This window comes from Lepisosteus platostomus, chromosome 22, assembly GCF_059453375.1.
Source record: "Lepisosteus platostomus isolate fLepPlt1 chromosome 22, fLepPlt1.hap1, whole genome shotgun sequence".
Classification (NCBI taxonomy): domain Eukaryota; kingdom Metazoa; phylum Chordata; class Actinopteri; order Semionotiformes; family Lepisosteidae; genus Lepisosteus; species Lepisosteus platostomus.
In genome coordinates this window covers 1,743,229-1,755,609 of record NC_142632.1, presented here as the reverse complement: position 1 = coordinate 1,755,609, position 12,381 = coordinate 1,743,229, and the positions used below count along the sequence as shown (strand labels likewise).

Sequence of the window (12,381 nt, the reverse complement as noted above, 5' to 3'; positions counted from 1 at the left end):
TTCGGGCTGAGAAAGGGACGCGTCACTTTAGGCAGGGGGCGCTGGAGAGAGGAACAAAGGGCGCGATGAAACAAAACACCGAAACCCGGGATCTTTAGATCTTCAGTCTAACGCTCTCCCAGCTGAGCTATTTCGGCGGTGCACAGAGCCCACAGCCACCTGCTCCAGCCTTCCTGTGTTGCGGCATGAGCGCACCAAGAGTAGCGGGAGAGTGTTGCAGGAACGTCACTCAGAAGGAAAGCCACCCAGGTGCGCCCTCTGAGCTCTGTCCAGCGCATCTTCCTCGCATGGACTCCTGCCTGCGACGGGCAGGAAACAATTAGCAAGAACAGAACAACACCCCATGGGTGTCTCATGACCACACCTTAGGTTGTGACACGTGCAGGTGTGAGGGGTTGCCGGGCTACTTTGGAGCAGAGCTTGGGCGGAGGGAGGGCGGGAAAGCAGACAAAGAGGTGACACCTCAAGGTCTGCACGATCACAGCTCTCCGCCGCCCCAGGCTTCCGCTCGATAAGCTGCTGGACACACTCGCCCCTCCTCACACAGACCGTGGAAAAGCCCCCGAGTCGGAGGGCTCTCTCTTCCTCCCAGGAGCTCTTGGACACGACGCACAGACAGGGTGCGGGGAGCCGCCGCCTGCAAACACGGCTCCAGGCAGGACTCCACTCCGTAGGAGCCGCAGAGCAGAGGAGATGGGGGCAGCTTAGCTCCTGTGCAGAGACCTGAGCTGCTGTTGCTGCAGACGCTGTCTTTTCTGCACTCGGGGTAGGAGTGAATGTTGAGTTGCCCTTAGAAATGAAGCAGAGTACTTCAACGGCACGGGTGTGTGTGTGTGCGTGCGCCCTGGTGATTCTGGGAGACAGATCGAACCTGGGCTAAAAGAGAGGAGGCTTAGCCCTCTTCCATTTGCTACTTCAAAGTTGTACAACCCATTTGTATTTGCTAGGCGGCGCAGTTTATCGTGCACAAAGAACGCTTTGAAAAGCGTCCAAAGCAAGTCATTCCGAGTTGGTCGTTTGTGTTTTCCGTTCAGACGCGAAATGCTGAAATGATCTCTCGGCTCCTCGGTTGTCATTTCTGCTCCGTAAAGGAATCACAGCACGCGTCGCCTTCCAGCACGCTGGGTCGGGACACGATGCCGGGGGTCGGAGCGTGTGATGTCTTCCTCGTTAGTATAGTGGCAAGTATCCCCGCCTGTCACGCGGGAGACCGGGGTTCGATTCCCCGACGGGGAGTAGCTTTTCTTTTACCTCCTTAGAGAAAGGACTGCCTTTCACTTCTCTGTTTTCTAACACAGCGTCGTGCACCTTTTCATTGCTCTCGCTTTCAGAGCCTCCGCACGGCACAAGACTCGACATCAGGAAGCACATTGAAGTGAAAGCAGGGAGCGCTGCGACATGCACTGTGCAGATCCCGCCACACTAAGAGGTGAGTGGGTCTGTTCGATGCACAAAGAACGCTTTGATAAGCGTCAAAGGCAAATCATTCCGAGTTGGTCGTTTGTGTTTTCCGTTCAGACGCGAAATGCTGAAATGATCTCTCGGCTCCTCGGTTGTCATTTCTGCTCCGTAAAGGAATCACAGCACGAGTCGGCTTCCAGCACGGTGGGTCGGGACACGATGCCGGGGGTCGGAGAGAGTGATGTCTTCCTCGTAAGTATAGGACCTGTCACGTGGACCTGTCACCTGTCCCCACCTGTCACGCGGGAGACCGGGGTACATCAGGACGCGCATTGAAGTGAAAGCAGGATGCGCTGCGACATGCACTGTGCAGATCCCGCCACACTAAGAGGTGAGTGGGTCTGTTCGATCACAGCGCTAGGCGAATCCCCAATCCCCTTTTGTGCGTGGCGACAGAAGAAGTCTGGTCTGTTTCCGCCCGGTTTCGATCCGGGGACCTTTCGCGTGTGAGGCGAACGTGATAACCACTACACTACGGAAACTGTGGTCAGATGTGCCCAGCGGCCCAGCGCTGAGCTTCGCCAATGCGATTCAGCTGCTTCCAGTGCCTTTATTGGGGTGCGCTGATGGACCGTGCTCTCTCTCCAGAGACCAGCACGCCTGTCATGGACGGAGCAGGAAAGACGGCACCACATTCTACAGCCCTCTCCACGCAATCGACGAAATCGGGCTACTGAAGTGGAGAAAATCGCCTCTCCAGAAAGTGCAAATATCATCTTGGAGAGTATAAATCCTATTGCCGAAGGTCAGCCCTGTCTACCAGAGTGACCCTCCCACCTCCTGCAGCGATGGTCAGCTCGTCTCACACGCGAGAAGTTTCGGCTGGAAACAAGCGCCCCCTCTTCTCGCACGTTTTGCACGTTGAGTAGTTTTAATGCGGCTCCTTCGTACACAGTGCTGATCTTTTGGAAAGCAGGAGGCAAAATTGACACGTTCCCATACCGGGAGTCAAACCCGGGCCGCCTGGGTGAAAACCAGGAATCCTAACCGCTAGACCATATGGGAGTGCACAACCCTGCTGTTCCGGGCATCATGCAAGCAAACTACATAAATATGAGAAAACACGCAAGAGAGTTGTCACTCAGAGTGTCGAAGGGTCGATGTATACTGGGGCTCAGTTGAAATGCAACGTCAGGACTTACCCGAATTATGTCACACGAAGAGAGCACAGCCTTTTCCGCCCTGCCACGTGTGTATCGGTAACTCGCCGTGATCGTATAGTGGTCAGTACTTTGCGTTGTGGCCGCAACAACCCCGGTTCGAATCCGGGTCACGGCAGAATAGGGGCGTCTGCTTTTACTACTTGCACGAATGAAGGCAAAAAAAAGCCAATTGATGTGAACGAACGGCGCTTTACAGAGGAGTACTGCCTGACTGGATCGTTGATGAACGACAGAGACCACTCCGACCTCTTCTCGGGTTTCTTCAATGACTTACTAAGGATCTTCTTCACATTCGCCCATGCAGGGGAAGCCAGTTACACCAAAGCAAACGCAGGAAAGTGCAATTCAAGCAGAGTCCAGGAGGGACTTGTTTACACCGAGAGTGGTCGGAGAATGGAACAATGCGCCCAGCCCTGTTGCTGGAGCCGATTCTTGATGAGATCTTGGGGTCACTAAGAAGCCCCCGCTGGATGCTAATCTTTCTGTTGTTCTTGCAGGTCCTGCGCTGCTTTTGAGCCGACAGAGCTCGTCCTGATCTGTCGGCACAGCCCAATTGCAAATGATCGGCTCCGCATACAGAAGGAACGTGCGTTTGGTACAAGAGTGCATGAAGGCACTGAAATACATTGGGAACAAATGACCGGTCGCTCAATACCTCTGTGAAGTACAGGAGCGTGCAAAACGAGGCTGTTTCCGCCCGGTCTCGAACCGGGGACCTTTCGCGTGTTAGGCGAACGTGATAGCCGCTACACCACGGAAACCTGCAGGGACTGCTGCTGGTGTCTCGCTTGCGTTTCGGGCTGAGAAAGGGACGCGTCACTTTAGGCAGGGGGCGCTGGAAAGAGGAACAAAGGGCGCGATGAAACAAAACACCGAAACCCGGGATCTTTAGATCTTCAGTCTAACGCTCTCCCAGCTGAGCTATTTCGGCGGTGCACAGAGCCCACAGCCACCTGCTCCAGCCTTCCTGTGTTGCGGCATGAGCGCACCAAGAGTAGCGGGAGAGTGTTGCAGGAACGTCACTCAGAAGGAAAGCCACCCAGGTGCGCCCTCTGAGCTCTGTCCAGCGCATCTTCCTCGCATGGACTCCTGCCTGCGACGGGCAGGAAACAATTAGCAAGAACAGAACAACACCCCATGGGTGTCTCATGACCACACCTTAGGTTGTGACACGTGCAGGTGTGAGGGGTTGCCGGGCTACTTTGGAGCAGAGCTTGGGCGGAGGGAGGGCGGGAAAGCAGACAAAGAGGTGACACCTCAAGGTCTGCACGATCACAGCTCTCCGCCGCCCCAGGCTTCTGCTCGATAAGCTGCTAGACACACCCGCCCCTCCTCACACAGACCGTGGAAAAGCCCCCGAGTCGGAGGGCTCTCTCTTCCTCCCAGGAGCTCTTGGACACGACGCACAGACAGGGTGCGGGGAGCCGCCGCCTGCAAACACGGCTCCAGGCAGGACTCCACTCCGTAGGAGCCGCAGAGCAGAGGAGATGGGGGCAGCTTAGCTCCTGTGCAGAGACCTGAGCTGCTGTTGCTGCAGACGCTGTCTTTTCTGCACTCGGGGTAGGAGTGAATGTTGAGTTGCCCTTAGAAATGAAGCAGAGTACTTCAACGGCACGGGTGTGTGTGTGTGCGTGCGCCCTGGTGATTCTGGGAGACAGATCGAACCTGGGCTAAAAGAGAGGAGGCTTAGCCCTCTTCCATTTGTATCTGCTAGGCGGCGCAGTTGTCGTGCACAAAGAACGCTTTGAAAAGCGTCCAAAGCAAGTCATTCCGAGTTGGTCGTTTGTGTTTTCCGTTCAGACGCGAAATGCTGAAATGATCTCTCGGCTCCTCGGTTGTCATTTCTGCTCCGTAAAGGAATCACAGCACGCGTCGCCTTCCAGCACGCTGGGTCGGGACACGATGCCGGGGGTCGGAGCGTGTGATGTCTTCCTCGTTAGTATAGTGGCAAGTATCCCCGCCTGTCACGCGGGAGACCGGGGTTCGATTCCCCGACGGGGAGTAGCTTTTCTTTTACCTCCTTAGAGAAAGGACTGCCTTTCACTTCTCTGTTTTCTAACACAGCGTCGTGCACCTTTTCATTGCTCTCGCTTTCAGAGTCTCCGCACGGCACACGACTCGACATCAGGAAGCACATTGAAGTGAAAGCAGGGAGCGCTGCGACATGCACTGTGCAGATCCCGCCACACTAAGAGGTGAGTGGGTCTGTTCGATGCACAAAGAACGCTTTGATAAGCGTCAAAGGCAAATCATTCCGAGTTGGTCGTTTGTGTTTTCCGTTCAGACGCGAAATGCTGAAATGATCTCTCGGCTCCTCGGTTGTCATTTCTGCTCCGTAAAGGAATCACAGCACGAGTCGGCTTCCAGCACGGTGGGTCGGGACACGATGCCGGGGGTCGGAGAGAGTGATGTCTTCCTCGTTAGTATAGGACCTGTCACGTGGACCTGTCACCTGTCCCCACCTGTCACGCGGGAGACCGGGGTACATCAGGACGCGCATTGAAGTGAAAGCAGGATGCGCTGCGACATGCACTGTGCAGATCCCGCCACACTAAGAGGTGAGTGGGTCTGTTCGATCACAGCGCTAGGCGAATCCCCAATCCCCTTTTGTGCGTGGCGACAGAAGAAGTCTGGTCTGTTTCCGCCCGGTTTCGATCCGGGGACCTTTCGCGTGTGAGGCGAACGTGATAACCACTACACTACGGAAACTGTGGTCAGATGTGCCCAGCGGCCCAGCGCTGAGCTTCGCCAATGCGATTCAGCTGCTTCCAGTGCCTTTATTGGGGTGCGCTGATGGACCGTGCTCTCTCTCCAGAGACCAGCACGCCTGTCATGGACGGAGCAGGAAAGACGGCGCCACATTCTACAGCCCTCTCCACGCAATCGACGAAATCGGGCTACTGAAGTGGAGAAAATCGCCTCTCCAGAAAGTGCAAATATCATCTTGGAGAGTATAAATCCTATTGCCGAAGGTCAGCCCTGTCTACCAGAGTGACCCTCCCACCTCCTGCAGCGATGGTCAGCTCGTCTCACACGCGAGAAGTTTCGGCTGGAAACAAGCGCCCCCTCTTCTCGCACGTTTTGCACGTTGAGTAGTTTTAATGCGGCTCCTTCGTACACAGTGCTGATCTTTTGGAAAGCAGGAGGCAAAATTGACACGTTCCCATACCGGGAGTCGAACCCGGGCCGCCTGGGTGAAAACCAGGAATCCTAACCGCTAGACCATATGGGAGTGCACAACCCTGCTGTTCCGGGCATCATGCAAGCAAACTACATAAATATGAGAAAACACGCAAGAGAGTTGTCACTCAGAGTGTCGAAGGGTCGATGTATACTGGGGCTCAGTTGAAATGCAACGTCAGGACTTTCCCGAATTATGTCACACGAAGAGAGCACAGCCTTTTCCGCCCTGCCACGTGTGTATCGGTAACTCGCCGTGATCGTATAGTGGTCAGTACTTTGCGTTGTGGCCGCAACAACCCCGGTTCGAATCCGGGTCACGGCAGAATAGGGGCGTCTGCTTTTACTACTTGCACGAATGAAGGCAAAAAAAAGCCAATTGATGTGAACGAACGGCGCTTTACAGAGGAGTACTGCCTGACTGGATCGTTGATGAACGACAGAGACCACTCCGACCTCTTCTCGGGTTTCTTCAATGACTTACTAAGGATCTTCTTCACATTCGCCCATGCAGGGGAAGCCAGTTACACCAAAGCAAACGCAGGAAAGTGCAATTCAAGCAGAGACCAGGAGGGACTTGTTTACACCGAGAGTGGTCGGAGAATGGAACAATGCGCCCAGCCCTGTTGCTGGAGCCGATTCTTGATGAGATCTTGGGCTCACTAAGAAGCCCCCGCTGGATGCTAATCTTTCTGTTGTTCTTGCAGGTCCTGCGCTGCTTTTGAGCCGACAGAGCTCGTCCTGATCTGTCGGCACAGCCCAATTGCAAATGATCGGCTCCGCATACAGAAGGAACGTGCGTTTGGTACAAGAGTGCATGAAGGTACCGGAAATACATTGGGAACAAATGACCGGTCGCTCAATACCTCTGTGAAGTACAGAAGCGTGCAAAACGAGGCTGTTTCCGCCCGGTCTCGAACCGGGGACCTTTCGCGTGTTAGGCAAACGTGATAGCCGCTACACCACGGAAACCTGCAGGGACTGCTGCTGGTGTCTCGCTTGCGTTTCGGGCTGAGAAAGGGACGCGTCACTTTAGGCAGGGGGCGCTGGAGAGAGGAACAAAGGGCGCGATGAAACAAAACACCGAAACCCGGGATCTTTAGATCTTCAGTCTAACGCTCTCCCAGCTGAGCTATTTCGGCGGTGCACAGAGCCCACAGCCACCTGCTCCAGCCTTCCTGTGTTGCGGCATGAGCGCACCAAGAGTAGCGGGAGAGTGTTGCAGGAACGTCACTCAGAAGGAAAGCCACCCAGGTGCGCCCTCTGAGCTCTGTCCAGCGCATCTTCCTCGCATGGACTCCTGCCTGCGACGGGCAGGAAACAATTAGCAAGAACAGAACAACACCCCATGGGTGTCTCATGACCACACCTTAGGTTGTGACACGTGCAGGTGTGAGGGGTTGCCGGGCTACTTTGGAGCAGAGCTTGGGCGGAGGGAGGGCGGGAAAGCAGACAAAGAGGTGACACCTCAAGGTCTGCACGATCACAGCTCTCCGCCGCCCCAGGCTTCTGCTCGATAAGCTGCTGGACACACCCGCCCCTCCTCACACAGACCGTGGAAAAGCCCCCGAGTCGGAGGGCTCTCTCTTCCTCCCAGGAGCTCTTGGACACGACGCACAGACAGGGTGCGGGGAGCCGCCGCCTGCAAACACGGCTCCAGGCAGGACTCCACTCCGTAGGAGCCGCAGAGCAGAGGAGATGGGGGCAGCTTAGCTCCTGTGCAGAGACCTGAGCTGCTGTTGCTGCAGACGCTGTCTTTTCTGCACTCGGGGTAGGAGTGAATGTTGAGTTGCCCTTAGAAATGAAGCAGAGTACTTCAACGGCACGGGTGTGTGTGTGTGCGTGCGCCCTGGTGATTCTGGGAGACAGATCGAACCTGGGCTAAAAGAGAGGAGGCTTAGCCCTCTTCCATTTGTATCTGCTAGGCGGCGCAGTTGTCGTGCACAAAGAACGCTTTGAAAAGCGTCCAAAGCAAGTCATTCCGAGTTGGTCGTTTGTGTTTTCCGTTCAGACGCGAAATGCTGAAATGATCTCTCGGCTCCTCGGTTGTCATTTCTGCTCCGTAAAGGAATCACAGCACGCGTCGCCTTCCAGCACGCTGGGTCGGGACACGATGCCGGGGGTCGGAGCGTGTGATGTCTTCCTCGTTAGTATAGTGGCAAGTATCCCCGCCTGTCACGCGTGAGACTGGGGTTCGATTCCCCGACGGGGAGTAGCTTTTCTTTTACCTCCTTAGAGAAAGGACTGCCTTTCACTTCTCTGTTTTCTAACACAGCGTCGTGCACCTTTTCATTGCTCTCGCTTTCAGAGTCTCCGCACGGCACACGACTCGACATCAGGAAGCACATTGAAGTGAAAGCAGGGAGCGCTGCGACATGCACTGTGCAGATCCCGCCACACTAAGAGGTGAGTGGGTCTGTTCGATGCACAAAGAACGCTTTGATAAGCGTCAAAGGCAAATCATTCCGAGTTGGTCGTTTGTGTTTTCCGTTCAGACGCGAAATGCTGAAATGATCTCTCGGCTCCTCGGTTGTCATTTCTGCTCCGTAAAGGAATCACAGCACGAGTCGGCTTCCAGCACGGTGGGTCGGGACACGATGCCGGGAGTCGGAGAGAGTGATGTCTTCCTCGTTAGTATAGGACCTGTCACCTGTCCCCACCTGTCACGCGGGAGACCGGGGTACATCAGGACGCGCATTGAAGTGAAAGCAGGATGCGCTGCGACATGCACTGTGCAGATCCCGCCACACTAAGAGGTGAGTGGGTCTGTTCGATCACAGCACTAGGCGAATCCCCAATCCCCTTTTGTGCGTGGCGACAGAAGAAGTCTGGTCTGTTTCCACCCGGTTTCGATCCGGGGATCTTTCGCGTGTGAGGCGAACGTGATAACCACTACACTACGGAAACTGTGGTCAGATGTGCCCAGCGGCCCAGTGCTGAGCTTCGCCAATGCGATTCAGCTGCTTCCAGTGCCTTTATTGGGGTGCGCTGATGGACCGTGCTCTCTCTCCAGAGACCAGCACGCCTGTCATGGACGGAGCAGGAAAGACGGCGCCACATTCTACAGCCCTCTCCACGCAATCGACGAAATCGGGCTACTGAAGTGGAGAAAATCGCCTCTCCAGAAAGTGCAAATATCATCTTGGAGAGTATAAATCCTATTGCCGAAGGTCAGCCCTGTCTACCAGAGTGACCCTCCCACCTCCTGCAGCGATGGTCAGCTCGTCTCACACGCGAGAAGTTTCGGCTGGAAACAAGCGCCCCCTCTTCTCGCACGTTTTGCACGTTGAGTAGTTTTAATGCGGCTCCTTCGTACACAGTGCTGATCTTTTGGAAAGCAGGAGGCAAAATTGACACGTTCCCATACCGGGAGTCGAACCCGGGCCGCCTGGGTGAAAACCAGGAATCCTAACCGCTAGACCATATGGGAGTGCACAACCCTGCTGTTCCGGGCATCATGCAAGCAAACTACATAAATATGAGAAAACACGCAAGAGAGTTGTCACTCAGAGTGTCGAAGGGTCGATGTATACTGGGGCTCAGTTGAAATGCAACGTCAGGACTTTCCCGAATTATGTCACACGAAGAGAGCACAGCCTTTTCCGCCCTGCCACGTGTGTATCGGTAACTCGCCGTGATCGTATAGTGGTCAGTACTTTGCGTTGTGGCCGCAACAACCCCGGTTCGAATCCGGGTCACGGCAGAATAGGGGAGTCTGCTTTTACTACTTGCACGAATGAAGGCAAAAAAAAGCCAATTGATGTGAACGAACGGCGCTTTACAGAGGAGTACTGCCTGACTGGATCGTTGATGAACGACAGAGACCACTCCGACCTCTTCTCGGGTTTCTTCAATGACTTACTAAGGATCTTCTTCACATTCGCCCATGCAGGGGAAGCCAGTTACACCAAAGCAAACGTAGGAAAGTGCAATTCAAGCAGAGACCAGGAGGGACTTGTTTACACCAAGAGTGGTCGGAGAATGGAACAATGCGCCCAGCCCTGTTGCTGGAGCCGATTCTTGATGAGATCTTGGGCTCACTAAGAAGCCCCCGCTGGATGCTAATCTTTCTGTTGTTCTTGCAGGTCCTGCGCTGCTATTGAGCCGACAGAGCTCGTCCTGATCTGTCGGCACAGCCCAATTGCAAATGATCGGCTCCGCATACAGAAGGAACGTGCGTTTGGTACAAGAGTGCATGAAGGCACCGGAAATACATTGGGAACAAATGACCGGTCGCTCAATACCTCTGTGAAGTACAGGAGCGTGCAAAACGAGGCTGTTTCCACCCGGTCTCGAACCGGGGACCTTTCGCGTGTTAGGCGAACGTGATAGCCGCTACACCACGGAAACCTGCAGGGACTGTTGCTGCTTGCGTTTCGGGCTGAGAAAGGGACGCGTCACTTTAGGCAGGGGGCGCTGGAGAGAGGAACAAAGGGCGCGATGAAACAAAACACCGAAACCCGGGATCTTTAGATCTTCAGTCTAACGCTCTCCCAGCTGAGCTATTTCGGCGGTGCACAGAGCCCACAGCCACCTGCTTCAGCCTTCCTGTGTTGCGGCATGAGCGCACCAAGAGTAGCGGGAGAGTGTTGCAGGAACGTCACTCAGAACGAAAGCCACCCAGGTGCGCCCTCTGAGCTCTGTCCAGCGCATCTTCCTCGCATGGACTCCTGCCTGCGACGGGCAGGAAACAATTAGCAAGAACAGAACAACACCCCATGGGTGTCTCATGACCACACCTTAGGTTGTGACACGTGCAGGTGTGAGGGGTTGCCGGGCTACTTTGGAGCAGAGCTTGGGCGGAGGGAGGGCGGGAAAGCAGACAAAGAGGTGACACCTCAAGGTCTGCACGATCACAGCTCTCCGCCGCCTCAGGCTTCCGCTCGATAAGCTGCTGGACACACCCGCCCCTCCTCACACAGACCGTGGAAAAGCCCCCGAGTCGGAGGGCTCTCTCTTCCTCCCAGGAGCTCTTGGACACAACGCACAGACAGGTAGCGGGGAGCCGCCGCCTGCAAACACGGCTCCAGGCAGGACTCCACTCCGTAGGAGCCGCAGAGCAGAGGAGATGGGGGCAGCTTAGCTCCTGTGCAGAGACCTGAGCTGCTGTTGCTGCAGACGCTGTCTTTTCTGCACTCGGGGTAGGAGTGAATGTTGAGTTGCCCTCAGAAATGAAGCAGAGTACTTCAACGGCACGGGTGTGTGTGTGTGCGTGCGCCCTGGTGATTCTGGGAGACAGATCGAACCTGGGCTAAAAGAGAGGAGGCTTAGCCCTCTTCCATTTGCTACTTCAAAGTTGTACAACCCATTTGTATCTGCTAGGCGGCGCAGTTTATCGTGGACAAAGAACGCTTTGAAAAGCGTCCAAAGCAAGTCATTCCGAGTTGGTCGTTTGTGTTTTCCGTTCAGACGCGAAATGCTGAAATGATCTCTCGGCTCCTCGGTTGTCATTTCTGCTCCGTAAAGGAATCACAGCACGCGTCGCCTTCCAGCACGCTGGGTCGGGACACGATGCCGGGGGTCGGAGTGTGTGATGTCTTCCTCGTTAGTATAGTGGCAAGTATCCCCGCCTGTCACGTGGGAGACCGGGGTTCGATTCCCCGACGGGGAGTAGCTTTTCTTTTACCTCCTTAGAGAAAGGACTGCCTTTCACTTCTCTGTTTTCTAACACAGCGTCGTGAACCTTTTCATTGCTCTCGCTTTCAGAGCCTCCGCACGGCACACGACTCGACATCAGGAAGCACATTGAAGTGAAAGCAGGGAGCGCTGCGACATGCACTGTGCAGATCCCGCCACACTAAGAGGTGAGTGGGTCTGTTCGATGCACAAAGAACGCTTTGATAAGCGTCAAAGGCAAATCATTCCGAGTTGGTCGTTTGTGTTTTCCATTCAGACGCGAAATGCTGAAATGATCTCTCGGCTGCTCGGTTGTCATTTCTGCTCCGTAAAGGAATCACAGCACGAGTCGGCTTCCAGCACGGTGGGTCGGGACACGATGCCGGGGGTCGGAGAGAGCGATGTCTTCCTCGTTAGTATAGGACCTGTCACGTGGACCTGTCACCTGTCCCCACCTGTCATGCGGGAGACCGGGGTACATCAGGACGCGCATTGAAGTGAAAGCAGGATGCGCTGCGACATGCACTGTGCAGATCCCGCCACACTAAGAGGTGAGTGGGTCTGTTCGATCACAGCACTAGGCGAATCCCCAATCCCCTTTTGTGCGTGGCGACAGAAGAAGTCTGGTCTGTTTCCGCCCGGTTTCGATCCGGGGATCTTTCGCGTGTGAGGCGAACGTGATAACCACTACACTACGGAAACTGTGGTCAGATGTGCCCAGCGGCCCAGCGCTGAGCTTCGCCAATGCGATTCAGCTGCTTCCAGTGCCTTTATTGGGGTGCGCTGATGGACCGTGCTCTCTCTCCAGAGACCAGCACGCCTGTCATGGACGGAGCAGGAAAGACGGCGCCACATTCTACAGCCCTCTCCACGCAATCGACGAAATCGGGCTACTGAAGTGGAGAAAATCGCCTCTCCAGAAAGTGCAAATATCATCTTGGAGAGTATAAATCCTATTGCC

General features: G+C 55.1%; 14 non-coding genes across 14 annotated transcripts; 6 read left to right on the top strand and 8 right to left on the bottom strand.

Annotated features, from left to right (window-relative positions):
- The first annotated feature begins 1,164 nt into the window (after positions 1-1,164).
- trnad-guc (transfer RNA aspartic acid (anticodon GUC)) lies at positions 1,165-1,236 on the top strand. The gene has a single exon. It is a non-coding gene; the product is annotated as a tRNA-Asp (tRNA).
- A 634-nt stretch (positions 1,237-1,870) lies between these two features.
- Positions 1,871-1,943, bottom strand: trnav-cac (transfer RNA valine (anticodon CAC)). Its single transcript has one exon. It is a non-coding gene; the product is annotated as a tRNA-Val (tRNA).
- A 451-nt stretch (positions 1,944-2,394) lies between these two features.
- trnae-uuc (transfer RNA glutamic acid (anticodon UUC)) lies at positions 2,395-2,466 on the bottom strand. The gene has a single exon. It is a non-coding gene; the product is annotated as a tRNA-Glu (tRNA).
- Positions 2,467-2,667: 201 nt separating this feature from the next.
- On the top strand, positions 2,668-2,739 carry trnah-gug (transfer RNA histidin (anticodon GUG)). The gene has a single exon. It is a non-coding gene; the product is annotated as a tRNA-His (tRNA).
- A 573-nt stretch (positions 2,740-3,312) lies between these two features.
- On the bottom strand, positions 3,313-3,385 carry trnav-aac (transfer RNA valine (anticodon AAC)). The gene has a single exon. It is a non-coding gene; the product is annotated as a tRNA-Val (tRNA).
- A 1,169-nt stretch (positions 3,386-4,554) lies between these two features.
- On the top strand, positions 4,555-4,626 carry trnad-guc (transfer RNA aspartic acid (anticodon GUC)). The gene has a single exon. It is a non-coding gene; the product is annotated as a tRNA-Asp (tRNA).
- A 634-nt stretch (positions 4,627-5,260) lies between these two features.
- On the bottom strand, positions 5,261-5,333 carry trnav-cac (transfer RNA valine (anticodon CAC)). Its single transcript has one exon. It is a non-coding gene; the product is annotated as a tRNA-Val (tRNA).
- A 451-nt stretch (positions 5,334-5,784) lies between these two features.
- Positions 5,785-5,856, bottom strand: trnae-uuc (transfer RNA glutamic acid (anticodon UUC)). Its single transcript has one exon. It is a non-coding gene; the product is annotated as a tRNA-Glu (tRNA).
- Positions 5,857-6,057: 201 nt separating this feature from the next.
- trnah-gug (transfer RNA histidin (anticodon GUG)) lies at positions 6,058-6,129 on the top strand. The gene has a single exon. It is a non-coding gene; the product is annotated as a tRNA-His (tRNA).
- Positions 6,130-6,703: 574 nt separating this feature from the next.
- trnav-aac (transfer RNA valine (anticodon AAC)) lies at positions 6,704-6,776 on the bottom strand. Its single transcript has one exon. It is a non-coding gene; the product is annotated as a tRNA-Val (tRNA).
- A 2,386-nt stretch (positions 6,777-9,162) lies between these two features.
- Positions 9,163-9,234, bottom strand: trnae-uuc (transfer RNA glutamic acid (anticodon UUC)). The gene has a single exon. It is a non-coding gene; the product is annotated as a tRNA-Glu (tRNA).
- Positions 9,235-9,435: 201 nt separating this feature from the next.
- trnah-gug (transfer RNA histidin (anticodon GUG)) lies at positions 9,436-9,507 on the top strand. Its single transcript has one exon. It is a non-coding gene; the product is annotated as a tRNA-His (tRNA).
- A 574-nt stretch (positions 9,508-10,081) lies between these two features.
- On the bottom strand, positions 10,082-10,154 carry trnav-aac (transfer RNA valine (anticodon AAC)). Its single transcript has one exon. It is a non-coding gene; the product is annotated as a tRNA-Val (tRNA).
- A 1,189-nt stretch (positions 10,155-11,343) lies between these two features.
- Positions 11,344-11,415, top strand: trnad-guc (transfer RNA aspartic acid (anticodon GUC)). Its single transcript has one exon. It is a non-coding gene; the product is annotated as a tRNA-Asp (tRNA).
- The last annotated feature ends 966 nt before the right edge of the window (positions 11,416-12,381 follow it).